The 17,364-nt window shown below is 40.1% G+C and overlaps 1 protein-coding gene across 4 annotated transcripts in view; it reads right to left on the bottom strand.

Moving 5' to 3' along the window:
- The window catches only part of LOC105496364 (chromodomain helicase DNA binding protein 6), a 214,516-nt gene that overhangs the window by 158,618 nt on the left and 38,534 nt on the right, over positions 1–17,364 (bottom strand). The window contains exon 1 of one of the 4 annotated variants that reach the window (XM_071079300.1): positions 127–3,951. The exons of the other annotated variants lie outside the window; for them this stretch is intronic. The gene's annotated coding sequence lies outside the window, so the exon portion shown is untranslated. Of the gene's footprint in view, positions 1–126; positions 3,952–17,364 lie in introns of those variants that run through there. 4 annotated transcript variants of the gene reach the window in all.

The raw sequence follows: 17,364 nt of genomic DNA, 5'->3' as shown, positions 1-17,364 counted from the left end.
GGTTTCTCCGCTCCAGGTTTACACTCTCATTTTAGTGAAGCACAACATCTAGTAATGCTCTAGAAAATCCTAAAAATGAGATGTAAGTTTTTGAGACCTTCGTGTCTGAAAATGTTTCTATCCTACCTGGACGGACTGGTGGCTTGCAAATCACAGGCTGGAGGTCGATTTCTCCTTGGAATTTTGAGAGCACTACTCCATTGTTCTGTTCCTTCCACCACTTAAGTTGAAGAATCTGAACAATTCTGATTTCTGCCCATTTGTATGTGACAATCTCTTCCTTTCTGGAAAGTTTTTAGAATCATCTTTTCAAAATATGTGCCTTGGGGCTATTTTCACCCATGAGGTTAGGTACCTGTGGATTCTTTCACAATCTGGAAACTGTCAGATTTTTCAGTTCCGACAATTCCTCTGGTATTATTTCTTCATAATTCCCTCCCTATTCTTTTCTTTTAATGGAACTCATTTTACTGTTTGAATGATGGACCATCTGAGCTGTACCTCTTAATTTGCTGTCTCATTTAAAAGAGAAAAAAAACTCTTCATGTTCTACTTTCTGAGAAGTTTCCTCAACTTTCTCTTTCAACCCTTCTTTTTTCTTTATAGCTAATATGTTTTTAACATTCAACAATTCTTTTTTGAGTGTGCTCTGATATTTTATTTTTATAGTCTCCTAAACTCATGTCAACTAACCAACAATGGAAGAGTATTCAAATGACAAATGGTTACTCTTTTCTTTCAAAGATTAGCATGAAGAAAGGCTTCTGTAACAGTTTTAAAGATTTCTCATATATTCAAGCTCTGGCTGAGAAAGTATTTTTGCCTTAAAGGTGACAGAGCAGCAAAATATACTGAGGGTTTGATTTTCTTTTTTGTATCTATGAATTCTTTTAGATGCCCAAAAGTTTTCTTTGAAACATATGGCAATTTGTAAAGTAGATCAACTTCTGTGAAAATTTATCTTTTGCATATAAGTCAGGCCAAATAAAGTCTGTATAGGTGAATTCCTGACATTCCCTACTACAGGCTAGTGAAAACCTATCACCTTAAACTCAAGACTGCATATCAAAAAGTATCCGTATCTGTAAGATGAAAAGAGGGCCATGAGGAGAGGGACCATATCTATTATGACTATTGTCTAACTAATATTAGCATAGTATTTGATAAATTAGTAAATATACTAATAGTATATATGGATTTATCGATAGTGGGTCAAAAGAGAAGGATCATACACACAGCTATAAAGCTTGGACGAAAAATCCATCTCTCCAAAAATGTGAACACTTAACTTAAAATATCTGCCAAATATTACTTGTGAGAAGGCACTAGTACTGTCATCACTTCCAAAGTGAGGAAGCTCTGTGCTTGGCTAGTTTGAAAGGATGCATTACCATCATTAACATTAAGACATTACTCCTCAAAAAAAGTGTTTTAAACATTCAATGAATTATTTTGAAGTAAAAGCTCTGTTACCTTGCATGTGGGTAATACAAGCCAAAAGGCAAATCAACAGTAGTGATTTCAATCCTTGTCTGTGAGGAGATGGCAAAAATCAGTAGTAAGAGTGACAACAACCTCCTAAGAAACTCTCACTACTGAACCAAGAGTATTAGGAAAGTCCATTCTGAGAAACTTTCTGTGGGCCAACTGCCGAATAACAAGACTTTTACTCACTGAATGAATCTCCTCTGGCTAGTCAAACTAATTACTATTAACTTGAAGCAGTATCTTATGTTGCTATAATTCCTATAATCTGTTTTACCTGAGATGATATAAAGGTATAAACTAAGGAAGCTTTCTATAGTCCACAAATACTTCAATGCCACATTCACACAATCAGAACTGAATGGGATCTCTGAGGTCACATGGCCAAACTCTTTGATCTTCATGATGAGTGAGGCACATTCACACAATTCAAGAAGAGAAATACCAACTCCAGTTCATCTTCTTTGGTCAGAAAAAAATCATTTCTAAATCCTAATCTGCTGATAAAAATCAGTTAGCTTGATAAGAATTACTGTTAAGAAGAGCAGTAGAAGCAAGTGGCCAGGCCCTTCTAGAGCTATCATATACCACATTGTAAGGTAAAATCTGACTGCACTTTTTTGTTGTTGTTGGACCCTATGCCATAATGTCAATTGACCCAGATCAGGAATGAACACAGCTGTGAACACAGGACTGAATAAACCAATTTCTTGACAGCCAAGCCCATTCAAGCTTCAGAACCCTGAAAATTCAAGTTATAATCTTATGGGGGAAGACAAAGGACTTTACAAACAAGACTCTACATATTCAGTCTCAAGAGGCCTCACCAGCAACACAAGACCTTTTCACTTATTACATTTTAATGCCTTTTGGGGTAGAACAACACTGCCTGTAGACTTGGGAGTGAAGATATCTACGTTCTGAACACAAGGGATGTGTGATTTGGGCAATTTATTTGATCTCCCTGGGTCTCCGTTTCTTCATTTACAGACCTGGTACAAAAGCCAATCATATAAGACTGACACATGGGCTAAAAACAAAGAGTTATTCTGTCAACACTGAAATGAGACACCATCTACAAAATAGCTTAAACATGTTTTGGGGCACTAAAAATGATCTAGATGACATTTTCTCTCCAAAATAGCATATAAGACACAAAAAACTCACAACTCCCAATGTAAACTCCCTCTTGGGGGTATTTTAAAAACAGAGTTATAAAAAAGAACAAACCACTTATATACACAACATGGATGAATCTCCAATGCATTATGCTGAGTGAAAGAAGACAAACTGAAAAGTCTATATACTGTATGATTTCATTTATATGACATTCAAGAAAAGGTAAAATTGTAGGAACAAAAACCATAACAGTGGTTGGGGTTGGGGACAGGAGAGGGTCAACTATAAAGAGAATTTTAGGGATGATGGAACTGTTCTATATCTTTACTGTGATGTTCATTACACAACGGTATGCATTTGCTGGAACTGGAAGAATTCCTCACCAGAAAGAGGACATTTTTCTGTGTGAAAAAAGTTAATGTTTTAAAATCTTATTTAAAGGATATGTTAATCCAAAGTTAATGAGTAATTCAATTAAAAAATTGTTTTCTAAACACCTAACATGTACCATGGGTGACCAACAGGTGAAGAGGAATCAGCAAAGGCAGGTGAAGTTTGGGGCTAGAGATAAGTGATGGAGAGAGACTCTCAAAATGCCTGGCTAGGCAGTCTGAATTGAATCTTTCATGTAATGGAGAGCCATTAATTGAAGATTTCTGAGAAAAGGACAAAAATTATCAAAGTTTGTTTGATGTAAAGATTCATCAGGTAGGACTAGGTAGGGCAGGCTTGGGGTCCAAGAAGACCAGCGAGTCATACCCAGGTAGAAGTAACAGTAAACAGCAGGCTAGCAAATAAAACAGAGGAGAAGTCACGGAGTCCAAGAAAATGAAGATAACGGATTTTTTTTTTGAGACGGAGTCTCACTCTTGTCACCCAGGCTGGAGTGCAGTGGCACGATCTCAGTTCACTGCAACCTCTACCTCCCAGATTCAAGCAATTCTCTGCCTCAGCCTCCCGAGTAGCTGGGATAACAGGTGCCCACCACCATACCCAGCTAATTTTTGTATTTTTAGTAGAGACGGGTTTTCACCATGTTGGCCAGGCTGGTCTTGAACTCCTGACCTCATGATCTACCCACCTCGGCCTCCCAAAGTGCTGGGATTACAGGCATGAGGCACCGTGCCCAGCTGGATTCTTTTTAAGTGGTCTAAAATGGTAGAATGCTGGTATTGGCAAGAGACATCAGGGCACGAGAAAGAGGTAACTTTTGGGAAAGTAGATGGATGAGTTCTATTACAGACAGGCTAAGTTTGAAGGAACAGTGAAGACTGAGTCACAGTGAGGAGAAAGAATCCAAGGCTCAGGTAATGTAATCCTTTCGTCTTAAGATAATGAAACTGATTGCCTGCCGCGCACCCGGACTAGCGATTCCCCTCGGCCTCCTCGCCATGGAGGCGGACGACTCCCGGGACCCCAAGGGCTCCTTGCGGAAGTTCCCGGAGCACCTCTCCGGGGCCGGCAAGGCCATCGGCGTGTTGACCGGCGGCGGGGATGCTCAAGACGGAGTCTTGCTCTGCCACCCAGGCTGGAGTGCAGTGGTGTGACCTCAGTGCACTTCAACATCTGCCTCCTGAGTTCAAGTGATTCTCCTGCCTCAGCCTCCCTAGTATCTGGGACTACAGGTGTCCGTCACCATGCCTGGCTAATTTTTGTGTTTTAGTAGAGATGGGATTTCACCATGTTGGCCAGGCCGGTCTCGAACTCCTGACCTCAAGTGATGCACCTGCCTCTGCCTCCCAAAGTGCTGAGATTATAGGCACAAAGCACCACTCCTGGCCTCATGAGAAACCTTTTTTGTGATCTTTAATAAAGTGCAAAGTGTTCCTGAGACCCAAATTTTGAAAACCACTGGCTTAAACTGACAAAAAAAAAAAAAAAAAAAAATAATGAAACTTAGGGTTAGAGTTGTCAAATGATCTGCCCAAAGCTTCACACTGACTCAGAATTACAAGAATTAGATTTCTTGAATTCCAATTCACCTATCTTAATATTACATCAAGCTGCTTTGTAGACAAATGAAAATAATAAAGTGAGAGATCAGGACTGGAAATGTTCTATTTGGGGCACTCAGAGAGTGGGCAGAGGTTGGAAAGGTATTCTATGAATAAATTACAACAGTCTGGAAGTGCAGCAGTAAAGACGAAATGAAATTAACAAAGGCGGACCAATGATAAATATCATTCCATGGAAAGGGGGAGAACAAGTACAAAGAGAATACTAACTTTTCTAGCCTGGAAGATTGGGAAGATGATATTAGTACCATTAAAAGGGAGAAACAGTCAATGGGAAGAGCTGGTTCCATGGACTAAGACAACGCATTTGGTTTTAGACACGGTGACTTTGCTGACATCCATGAGAAGCAGTTCTCAATATGGCTGAACCACACTAAAACAAAAATTCACTCCCATCTCCAAAAGATTCCAATTTAATTGGTCTGAGGTGAGACCCCACATAATTTTTTAAACTCTCGCAGATGATTCTAATAGACAGCCAGGTTGGAGGACCTCTACTCTGGAAAAAGACCTGAGCTGAAACTCAACCGTGAAATCACTATGCCATGCACTTTCCCTGACAGACTGCATTTTCTAGTACTTATTAGACAGTAGGTAGTGGGAGAAATGAAGGGGCAGTGAGATAGTAAGGAAGGCATAACTACTAGCTTTGGGGGGAAAGGAAAAAAGTCTTCAAAGTCCAACACAATGGTTTGTGTGGTGTAAAGCCTAAAATTCAGGCCCAATATCATGTGCTGCCTTGGTATCTGAAATTGGAAAGACCTCCAATGGTCTATCCACTAGTCCCTTCCCCACTCTGCTCCTATGGATAAGGTCCCCTAACCAAACCACCATCCTTACTGAGGGGACCATGTGCAGTTCCTTCTTATGCCCAAGTAGAAGATTTCCATTTCTTGCCAGCCTGTAGAATTACTCATGCAAGCCAATCACATCCTTCCATGGGAACCAGGGGTCACCCCGTCCTCTTGGTACTACAAAGTCTGCCTCCCACAGACCCTGGATGTTCACCCTTTTCCCAAGTACAATCCCTGTGTAGCCCTGTGTGGTGTGTGGTGTGTGGTGTCTCCTCTTGCAGGCTATGAGTGTATGTGAACAATAAACTGCTGTTGATCGCATCTGCCCAGTGTTAGGTGCACTGTGCTTGGTCATCCCTATAATCCTGTGTCAGGAATCTCACACAAATGGAGTGAATAGTAAGTAACTAAAGCAATTGGCATCACGAACAAGAGGGCCCAACCGTGACCAAGGACACCTGGTTAGTTTCAACTTATTTATCTTAGCTAACTAACTAGTTCCATTATATGGTGAAGGTCACATGGGACAGAACCACCAATTGCTGGTGGGCATGAACTATGGCCTACACAGCTCTTAATTGTCTTTGCTAGATGTTATCATCTCTTCCCACCCTAAAAGGCACTTGTCCCCGAGATGAGACTCTGTTGTTAACTGTATCCTGGTGTGATGCACCATCAGGCTTGGCCTATGTGTGGCGGGTGTTCTCTGAGGTTCCTGCCTGTAAAGTGGCAACAACACAGTGCCTTAACCAGCCAGCACTTGGGTCCCCCTTATCAAGAGTCAAGCTATAGCTCTTGGGTCACTGTGTCTAGCCTGATGACCATCACTGGCCACTTGGGACAGGCATACACACACTGCTTATGATTGTATACCCCAGGAACAGGCTCAGGGACAGCTGTTAAGTTTTTGGAAATGGAGAAGACCACCACCCTGAGGGAGACTTAAGCATGGCACCTTGGTTGTGTAACAAGAGTCACTGTAGTTCTGGCAAAGGTAGTGGTGGCCTTGCCTGTCTCCTGTGCTGCTGCTTCCCTTGCTGTTGTCATGTACACTTTCCTGATCCCCAAGTAGATATCAGGGTGCACATCAATGGTGGCTTGTGGTGCAGGTACTGATGAAAAAAAAGAGAGTGAGCATTTGTTATCAGCCCTCCCAAAACACAGGAGGAGAGAAGTCAAATGCTCTTCCCATGTGAAACTCCTAATGTGCCTGGGCTCTGCTCAGTTCTGCTGCTTACCAGCATGCCAAGGAGCTAATTTTGTGATCACAGGGCTCAACAAGGTCACAGACAAAATGACCTTGCTGGATGTGGACTCCAACCCAGGAAGACTGACTGACACTCCCTGAAGGAACACAAGGCTGCTATGAGGCAGGCTCACAGGCTCCTAAACCTCTCCCAGTAACTATGCAGATATCTACAGCATGAGTGATTGGATGGAGACAAACACTGAAAATCATACTCTACATGGCTAAAAATCCAAAATATTCTGAGGAAATATGTAAAGAGAAAAAAGAATAAAAGTAAAAAAGCAAGGCTGTAGCAGAGGATGGTTCCAATCCATGGGTGAAGTACACAGAAAGCAATTAAAACAGCTTGATAAAACTGTCATTTAAAACGACCATATAAGCACATTTTAGACAAGATGGATGGATACTTCAGATAATATTACATACAAGGAAACAAAAAATTCATATAATAATTAAACATAGATAAAATATTGAGGGATATAACTGTACATAATTCTGTTTAAATTCTTTATCTACATTCATATAGCCCTCCATTTGAATTCTGAATTGTTAAACAAAACTGTTTTGGATCAATTTATGGTAAGGAACAAAGTTTAACTGATAGCTATCCAAGATGGCAGGGAAACAAAGTAAACACATTAACAAAATCATAACAGACAATACTTAGCAAAGAAAAGTTTTCACTTTGAGATAATTAATAAAAGAAAAATCACATATTTATGGTTGCCCAGGCTCAGCACTCTTCAATCTACAGAAAATAGAAGAGTCAGCCCAAGTGGCAAGTCAATCTATAATTGGAAAATAGCTCCTCAACTAAATCTGTGGAATTCCTAGCAATAAAAAGATGGGCTTTCCCCTATTTCTATAAATCTGCTGTATTAAAGTAAAAATTTTAAAAACCCAATATTTTTCCAAAGTGTTTTTTTTCCCTTTGTTTAAAGAGAAAACAAATAATGGATTCTGAATCTGACACACATTCCTTCCATTCAGGTTTTACGAATGAAATGCTAAAACCTACTTCCACATCCTACATCAAATTGCCTCTGCAAACCAAGAAGGATACTGCACCCTGATGGCTTCCAGTCATTTCTGCCTCCTAAAAGCTGTTCAACTCTGGTACCTCCTGCACTTTCCTTAGGGTCTGAGAATTTTTGTTTAACATAAATTGAGAATGGTTTTAAACTCCGATTTTTCAAAGACAAGAAGCAGTTCTTAATCCTCTCTCACTTCTAATTCGTCCTTCCTAGAAGCCCAAGAGGAAGGGAGTACTGAGGTAAACATAAAACTAGTCTGTTGGGGAAAATATATAAAGCAGGATACAGCACATGGTGACCAAGAGGTATGGAAAAAGTTCTCCTTGCAAAAGCAAACAGAAAGCTCTGGGTGAATGATGAGGCAGGTGGCTGGCAATAGGATCTTCCTGCCAAACAGACAACAAATGTCTTGGTTCTCTCAATCTGGCTATAGTACACTAAAAGCAGAAACTGCAAGCTATAAGCAGAATACTTAGGAGGCCACTTTAGGCCATCTTAAGCCAATCGACAAAAATCTGTTAACACCATCTACACCATATGCCATTCATTTAATTTGCCTACAAACTGGTACAGACTTGGTCACCTACTTTAAATTTATACTACATTAGCAAACCATGTATTGTTAAAACTACTAACTTCTAATATCTAAATAAAACTAGTTGTTTGCCTAAAAGTGAAGTTTTCAGATTGGCATGGGGCACTATTTTAGGGGGACTGGTCTGAGAGATGACAGAACTCATGCCCAGAATGAGCACAAGAATCACAGAGTAAAGTCTGTTTGTTTCTTGGTAAATAGTACCAATATCCAGATCAAAAAATAACCATTTTATAATACAAACTTAACTTCTTATCATGTATCACTTCCTGCTTATACAGTCAGCCCTCCACATCCTCAGAATTAACAGATCAAAAATATTTAATGACAATAAGGCAAAAAATTTTTAATACAAAAATACAACTTTTTAAAATATAGTACAACAACTATTTACATAGCATTTATACTGTATCAGAGATGATTTAAAGTTTACGGGAGGATGTCAGTAGGTTACAGGCAATTACTATGCCATTTTAAATAAGGAACTGGAGCATCCTCAAATTCTGGCATGGGGTGGGTGTCCTGGAACCAATCCCCCACGGACACTGAGGGACTACTGTACTTATGTTACCTGTTCCAATGTACCCTTCCATCATCAGTCCAAGCACTAAGAACCAGCTGCAATGGCAGATGACCAGTTTGGAGTACAGCAAATTTCCAAACTGCCACTCTAGAATACATATGCAGAATGAGACTTGTATCTTCAATCATAGGCACCTTTCCTCAAGATGTTAAATTTGAAAACGACAGTCTTTACTGGTCGCAGTACAAGCCCAGACAAGTAATAAAATGAAATAAATTAAAAGTCAGGAAACTCTCATTAGGTTGAATACGAAATCCAAGTATCACTTCTTAAAGGTTCATCAAAATCCTTAAGGAGTTGCTGCAAAGCTGGGTATCACAGACAAGTGATGCAGGCGGCCCTCAAAGAGAGGAATATAAAATAATAACACTCAGAGGGCCAAGGGACTGCACCGGATTCCAGTATCTAGGACAGACCAATAATGTAAGTACAGTACACATATACTGGTTGGGCAAGTAGGTGGAATGAATTTATATGTGAAGGGCCCACTGGCTAATTTCACCACTTAAACACTGTTTTCTTCCTTCACCTCCAAATGACTTAAGGGTTAAAGATGATAAGGAAACAATTTTTGCAAGGGAATCATTCTAGATTCTCAGCTTTCTGTGATATGTTTGCAGTAACTCTTGCCCTGGCCAAATCCTCTCTATGTACAAGAATACCACCAGCTATTCAAAGCACAAAAACAACCTCATACGCTATATACTGGGAGATATCAAGCTTTGTCCACAAAAGTGGAATTAGACTAATGTGACTCACTTTAACAACTGAGCTTTAAGCAGCCAGCTCCACTTTCAAATTCACCCTAAATTCTGTCCACAGTGTAATGCCAGAGTTTCTTAACAACCTCTGCTTTCTGTGAACATGAACTCTTTCTAGATTCCATAGCCATCCCTCAGATCCAGGTTTAACCACTAACTTGGTAGATTCCTTAACTTCTGCTCCCAGAGTTACCTACTCCTGAACAAATAACAGTACTGAACTGTTTCTGCTTAAAGCTTTTAAAAGCCACAAACTGAGTCTCTCCTATCACCACCAGTTAGTTCCCAAACCAAAGTCTACAGTTGTCGTTATCATTAACGCCTATATGGGAGTTACAGTGGGTTTCCAAATCTCTTAGTGAAGAAAAACGAGGTCTGGTGATTTGTCAGCTGCGAGAAGGATATATCATGACAAAGATAAAAGCAAAGACAACACTTACAGAAGACAACAGTGATATTTTATTTAGACCAAGAACAAAGAGGTATCTGGGAAGCCATAAAAAAGCTTGGAAGTTGCTGCTTAAAGACTTGATAAGAAGAACGACAGCAAAATGAAGAAGTATAACTTGCTCTACTGAAGGCCTCAGAGTTACCAAATTTGATACCCAAACGTAAGGAAGTCCGGAATTTTTTTTTTTTTGAGACAGAGTCTCGCTCTGTCACCCAGGCTGGAATGCAATGGCGCGATCTTGGCTCACTGCAACCTCCACCTCCCGGCTTCAAGAGATCCTCCTGCCTTAGCCTCCCAAGTAGCTGGGAATACAGGTGCCCGCCAACATACCTGGCCAATTTTTGTATTTTTAGTAGAAATGGGTTTCATCATGTTGGCCAGGCTGTTCTCAAACTCCTTGGCCATTAATATTTTTGTTGAATGAATTAGGTATCTATTTTTAGACATTAAGTTAGACAATCTTCAAATGGTTTTCAAACATTAAAAAAAAAAAAAAGAATGAGACACCCTGGATTATATTTCCTCTATTCTAGACTGGATCTTGAAGCTTTTACTTTTTGAATCAGGTTATGTCATAATCTTAATGAAATATAATAGATGTTTATAATAGAAAGCACAGCTCTTCACAAACTGCACACAGCTGTGTAACCAGCATCCCCATCCAGAAACAGTACATTAGCACTGCAAATCCATACTCCTTTCAATACTGCTTTTCCCCAAAAGTAACCAATAGCCTGACTTCTCACAGTGTGGATTAGATTAGTTTTACCTGTGCCTTATAAAAGTGGACTTATGTAATCTGTATTCTTGTACTTGGCTATTATTTAATCAGTACTCTTACATTTGGCTTCTGTGCCAGTTATCAATTTATTGCCTTTTAACTCCAAACTCACCCTTCAGTACCAGTTCTGTAATAATGGACTGGACTCTCCAGAATTTCACCTTTACAGAGCACATGATGCTAAACCTGGTCAGCAGAGGGAGCTGGAGGGACAAGGCAGGAAGGGAGCTTGTCTTTTGGGTTCAAAAGTGCTGTGCTTTTGCTGTTCTTGCTCCTGCTCCAAGGTCTAGTGTGAGTATGTGGGGACATACGGTAGTGTTCTGCCTACCACATGCACAAAGCACAAAGCACATGGACCCTCAGCGACCACACCAGGCCTGGTGACCACCTTTCTGTGCTCCTGTAGACACGGACAGCAGGGACTCCAGGCCTTAAACACACAATAGCCTCCTGATGGCCTCTGCTGGCTTTTATCCCAGAGTTGTTTCCTGCAGCCCTCCTAAAAGGAGGCCATCTACCACTTCCCTCTACATGACCACCTACCAGGCCTGGCTCATCTGGACCCTGAAGGGTTATTTAATACGGCCTTCCCAATGCGGACTCTGCAGGCCTCTGCACCTTGTACCCACAGTGGCACCCAACTCCCTTCTGCATGCCTGCCTACCCACCAGGTTTGGTTTCATGCTTGCCTGGCAACTGTGTATTAACTCTGGCCCAGGCAACCAGGGAACTCCTCTGCCACCCAATGGGCTACAACCACACCTTTACCAATTAAATCTGAACCCTAACCCTGGGGAAAAGGCCCTCTTATCCCATTCAGAGTATAAATAATTACCTTAAATTATTCAACTTTAGTAACTAGGAGAGCTTAGATCTGCACCCAGGACAGTATAATAATAATCAAGACCCTTTTTTTTTTTTGAGACAGAGTCTCGCTCTGTCGCCCAGGCTGGAGTACAGTGGCATGAGCTCGGCTCACTGCAAGCTCTGCCTCCCAGGTTCACGCCATTCTCCTGCCTCAGGCTCCTGAGTTGTTGGGACTACAGGCGCCCGCCACTACGCCTGGCTAATTTTTTGTGTTTTTAGTAGAGACGGGGTTTCACTGTGTTAACCAGGACAGTCTCGATCTCCTGACCTTGTGATCCACCCGCCTCAGCCTCCCAAAGTGCTGGGATTACAGACGTGAGCCACCGCGCCAGGCCAAGAACCTTCTACTACCACCAATCTAGAAGAGATTAAGGACCTTTCACTAAACTCTTCTAAATTCTATGAAGTTTGAGGCAGTGTCATACTTTTCATTACCACTACATTTCATTACCTAGTGCCACTATATTTCATTACCTAGTATACTGCCTTGCACACAGAAGGTGCTCTATAACTATCTGATGAATGAATGAAGATCTTGACATTTTATGCAACCTAAAGTCTCATATTCCATGATTTTTAGCCTTAATGTATTATGCTACACGACAACCCTAACTGGGAAAACAGTATTGCAGATTACTGTAATTAAACCATTTAAACATCCAGACCAAGTGACAAGGAAAAGCTAAATTCTGGAAGTTTCAAATTAGGAGTAAGTGATATAAATATCTGTGACCCAAGAAAGAGGGTTAAGACCTATGATCTAGTAAGGAAGATATGACTAGCACACAAGTAACTGGAGAACAATGCAAAAAGAAAAAGCAAAAACAAACATCAAGACCTAAGCTTTAAAAACCTAAGAGCCATGCGAGTTAAGAGACTATAATATCAATGAAAGTTTGACAATCTATGAAGTAAGCAAGGGACGGGAAGTGAAGACAAAGAAAACATGGGTAGTTCACTCTACGTTTCACCACGGGAGGGGTCTCTGACCATAAGGCAGCTCTAGAGAAATCAGCTCAGGTAAGGGCTACTGCAGCCCCCAGATCCAGCAAACTAACTCCAGCTGTGGGCCTTTATAGACCACATGGAAAAGGGCAAGAGTGGATTCCTGATCCTTATAAGCACATGGGTAAAAGCAAGGGCCCATCACTCAATGTTCAGATAAATAGTGGATCTAACTTTCTCCTAAATGCAGGTCGGCAATGCCCTCAGGCAAGCAAATGTTATTTTAGCTATCACTATACTGGAAAGGGAGAGAGGAAGAGGGAAGGGAAGCCGGGGTGGGGGAGGAAGGAAGAGAGGGACAGGGGATGGGGCGAGGGAGTGGCAAACCATCTAAAGTTTAAATTTTATGTATTTCTTTGTATGTTATTATACAATAAAAAGTTTACCAAAGGGAAAAAACTGAACTGTTTTTTTCATTCTCAAAGATGATCTGGGAGCTCCAAAATGCCAGCGTGGGTTCTACCTATACTTAGAGATAATGAAATCATCCTCTAGTTTCTTCTCTTAGATAAATATACCAGGTTCCTAGCTTCTCTACTTGGGTATTATTTAGTCATTCATACATTTTCTGCTCTCTCCTGAACCTTCCATGTTCCGTATACTCCTTAATTTACAAAGTCAAAGCTGAACTAAGGTACTTTATCAGGTTAAAGTAGTATGAACCCTCACAAATACTCATCAAAATCAAGTCGAACCTTATGATGAAACGCTAAAGGCACTTCCGTTAACAAGTTGGGACCAAGACAAAAATGTCAGCGATCAGTGTTACTCTGGACAGTCTAAAGAATATGGGGAACGATTATGAGATAACACATACTGGAAAGGAAAACACAAAATTATTATTTATATATGATGTGGCTGTTTTATCTTGTAAGCCCTTAAGAAACGACTTGAAAACAATGAGAACCAAGCAAAAGAGTTTATAATGAGGTAGGAAAATCGGGTCTGAAGGCAGGGAATCTGAGGCAGAGAACCTAAGGACGATTCACACCTAGAGCTAAAGCCAAAGGAAAACCCCAACTTTCCATACAAACAAAAGGATCGGAGGCTACACCCTTTGCAAAGTTCCTTTCCCATGTGGCAGAGGGAAAACTGATCAGATATCTGAATAGGAGTGTAACTTTTAACTTCACTTTAGCCTGACTGGTTACTTTCCCCAACCAATCAGGTGTTTGCACAGGAATGGGACCTTTGTAACTGCACTTCACTGAAGTGACTGCAGGCCACTACTTCATTTACACAGGGTGTACATCAAGTAATCAATGGGAAACCTCTGGAGGATATTCAAACCCCAGAAAGGTCTGTAACAGGTCCCTTGAGCCCCTATGCTCAGCCTGCTCCCACCCTGTGGAGTGTACTTTCGTTCTCAATAAATCTCTGCTTTTGTTTCATTCTTTTCTTGCTTCATTTGTACATTTTGTTCAATTCTTTGTTAAAACACCAAGAACCTGGACACCCTCCACCAGTCACAATAAGATGGCCAGTAAAAATATATATTTATACAAACACCAATAACTTTGTGAAAAGAAACCTCAAGCTTTCTTTGTATGCACTTGCTATGGTTCATGTCATGAATACCAAGTGAATACCAACTGGCTGCAACTGCATACTCAAGGAACTGGTGCCAAGGGAGGGCCCGTCCACTCACACAGACCAGACATGAGAAGTCAACCTTCCGGAGGACAGTTCGGCACCACACTGGAACCGATCCCAACAAAAAACAAACAAGCAAACAAACAAAAAACAAACAAACAAAAAACGCCACAGAAGTAGACCTCATATTTATCCTGTCTCCATTAATGCACCTAGAATTGTGCTAATATGTCCAACATAATATTCATCTTGAATTTCTACTACACCAAATCCAATCATTTCTCACATTTCTCCCTTTCATTGTATGGTTTGTCTCTCTGAGGAGCTGGTCACCTCACTCAACAACCAACATGAGAAGCTATACAAGACAGTCATTAATGAAACTAAAGAATCAACTTTTTTTTTTTCAACGATTAAGTGAAGCCAAAAAAAAAAAAAAAAAATTCTCTTTCTAAAGACTCTATGCCATAAAATCCCATAATTCTGACTCATTACCTAAAACTACATACCATGAAAAAAAACTCTGCGAAATGAATTCTTTTGAAGAAACAGTAATATGATCTATATTCACTGAGTTGTCTATTCTCTAGGTGAAAAAGAAAGCTTCTTTTAATATATAAGAAAAATTAATTCATTTTTTTTCTTCCAGCAAAATTTACTAAACAGGAAAAGCTGCAGAGAAGTCAGGAAAATGATTCAGGAAATGTTTCTGTGAGAAGACACAAACATCTTTACCAAAACATGTTAGGTACTTGAAGAAATTCTCTATACGCGAAGAAAATTAATCCTGTAATAATCATTACCAAAACAATATACAGCATCAATATTCGAATCTGTAAACAGAATAAGTAAAAGTAAGAAACATGTTGTCTTTAAGCCCATCCCCACTATATACGTAGAGAATCAATCCCTGGAGGCCTTTACTGTTAAGTTTTACCACTGGCACAGGCCACTTGAAACTTCAAACACAGTCCTGGCGCGGTGGCTCACGCGTGTAATCCCAGTACTTTGGGAGGCCAAGGTGGGCAGATCACCTGACGTCAGGAGTTGGAGACCAGTCTGGCCAACATGGTGAAACCCTGTCTCTACTGAAATACAAAAATTAGCCAGGCGTGGTGGCATGCACCTGTAGTCCCAGCTACTCATGAGGCTGAGGCACAAGAATCACTTGAACCCAGGAGGCAGAGGTTGCAGAGAGCTGAGATCGCACCACTGTACTCCAGCCTAGGCAACAGAGCGAGACTCTGTCTCCCCCCCACAGAAAAGGAAACTTCAAATACAGACTCAAACTCACAAGATGAGTACATCTCAGTAAGAACCAGACCTGAGGATGCTCCCTCATGTTTTTCCATCTTATCCCTATCAATAACATCAAACTAATCAAACCATCAGATTGTTATTATAATGTCCAGATTCTTGAGGATCTAGTCATGTTCTTATCCACACAGATTAACTTCTTATCAGACTAACACAAAAGAAGCACAATCCAAACATAAAAACAGAGAAAGAGAAAGGTGGTTAACTTTTTTGTGAAAAACATGCCTGCTCAAATTATCTACAACTCCCATCTGAACTAACATTTGGTAGAATAAATACACATGCTAAAGTAAAAACAGAATGAGGGACAGAAAAGGAAGGAAAGAGAATTATTTAAGAATTTGTTAAAATATAAGACACATTACTTCAACTAAAAAAAAGAAAAATCACTAAGCAAAGAGACGGCAGAAATAAACTTAGAACAAGACGGTCTCTACAGTACCTCCTGGCTTGGTTCTATAATCAGAGACTTGTGGCCACTATTTATCATGATTTAGAGAACGTGAAAAATTGTTTCTTTGGTATTGGATACCAGCTATTTGGCTTTCTGCTCCAAAAATAGCCTGAAAATATATAGCTAAGATTTATCTGGGTGGCTGCTTTGTAACAAGCAGCTTTAACTTCAGTGCAAATAGAGTCCAAGGGTCAGAGTGGTATCCTGTGTGAATCTGTGACCTCAAGCTGTCTGCTAGGTTTCTCTTGATTTTTCCATCTACTCTGACCTCAAAGATTCTCCTACAGAATTTGGGGGCTATTTCTGCTCTAAAGTCAAGTAAAGAGATTCAAAAAAAGTTATACATTAAGAAGGACTTTCCAAAGGGAAAACCCTAAATATTTGCTCCTTTAGGTGGACATGTAGTGTGTGTGTGTGTGTGTGTGTGTGTGTGTGTGTGTACACACACTACGCATATGTGTAAACAAAATAAATATATGTGTAGCAAACATAATAAAGCAAATATATGTGTAGATTACTGGATGTTGAATAAACAGATTATCTTCCAAGGCTAGTGGGACAGTACACTTGAGTTATTTTTCCAGTAATAGAGACACAAGACAATTGATTCTCTCCCTCTCTTGTAGTACAAATCCTATAATCAGCTGTCTGGGTCCATATCTTAGCCCTTGCTAATTGTTAGCCACATGGCCAGAGTAAATCACTTAACCTCCTTGCCTCAGTTTTCTCATCTACAAAACATGACAATCATATGAGGATTAAATAAATTAGTAGATGCAAATTACAAAGTACAGTGTCCGGCACATAGAAAATACTATATAAGGTTAAATACTGATATTTAAACAATAGCCATCCTAGGTTATAGACAAAATACGTGATAACAGCAGTGAGAATAAATGACCTATATGGATTTCAGTCTTTACCATGATTCATACTCCTCAACCAAATAAACTTTAGCATTTTATTTTCCCTGGTTGAGGAGCAAGTCCCCCACACCCCCAATGTAGACAAAAAGCACAAATGCATAATGCAGAAACACGACTCCAGATCAAAATCTGTTACCATAAAACTGTTTAAAAACAACACATTCAAAAACAAATAGGGGGCACTTAATTTAGCAAAATACAACTTTTAAACATTCTTATCTATCACAATGACACTTCTTTTACAAGGCATAACCACAGAAAAAGGTATAGTGCATAGTGAATAAATGGATTTTTCAGACACCTCAGAATTTCCTCACATTTTAAAAAAAGTTTTT

This window comes from Macaca nemestrina, chromosome 15 (assembly GCF_043159975.1).
Source record: "Macaca nemestrina isolate mMacNem1 chromosome 15, mMacNem.hap1, whole genome shotgun sequence".
NCBI lineage: Eukaryota > Metazoa > Chordata > Mammalia > Primates > Cercopithecidae > Macaca > Macaca nemestrina.
Note: the sequence above shows the minus strand (reverse complement) of the source record. Positions and strands in the feature narration are given on the sequence as shown.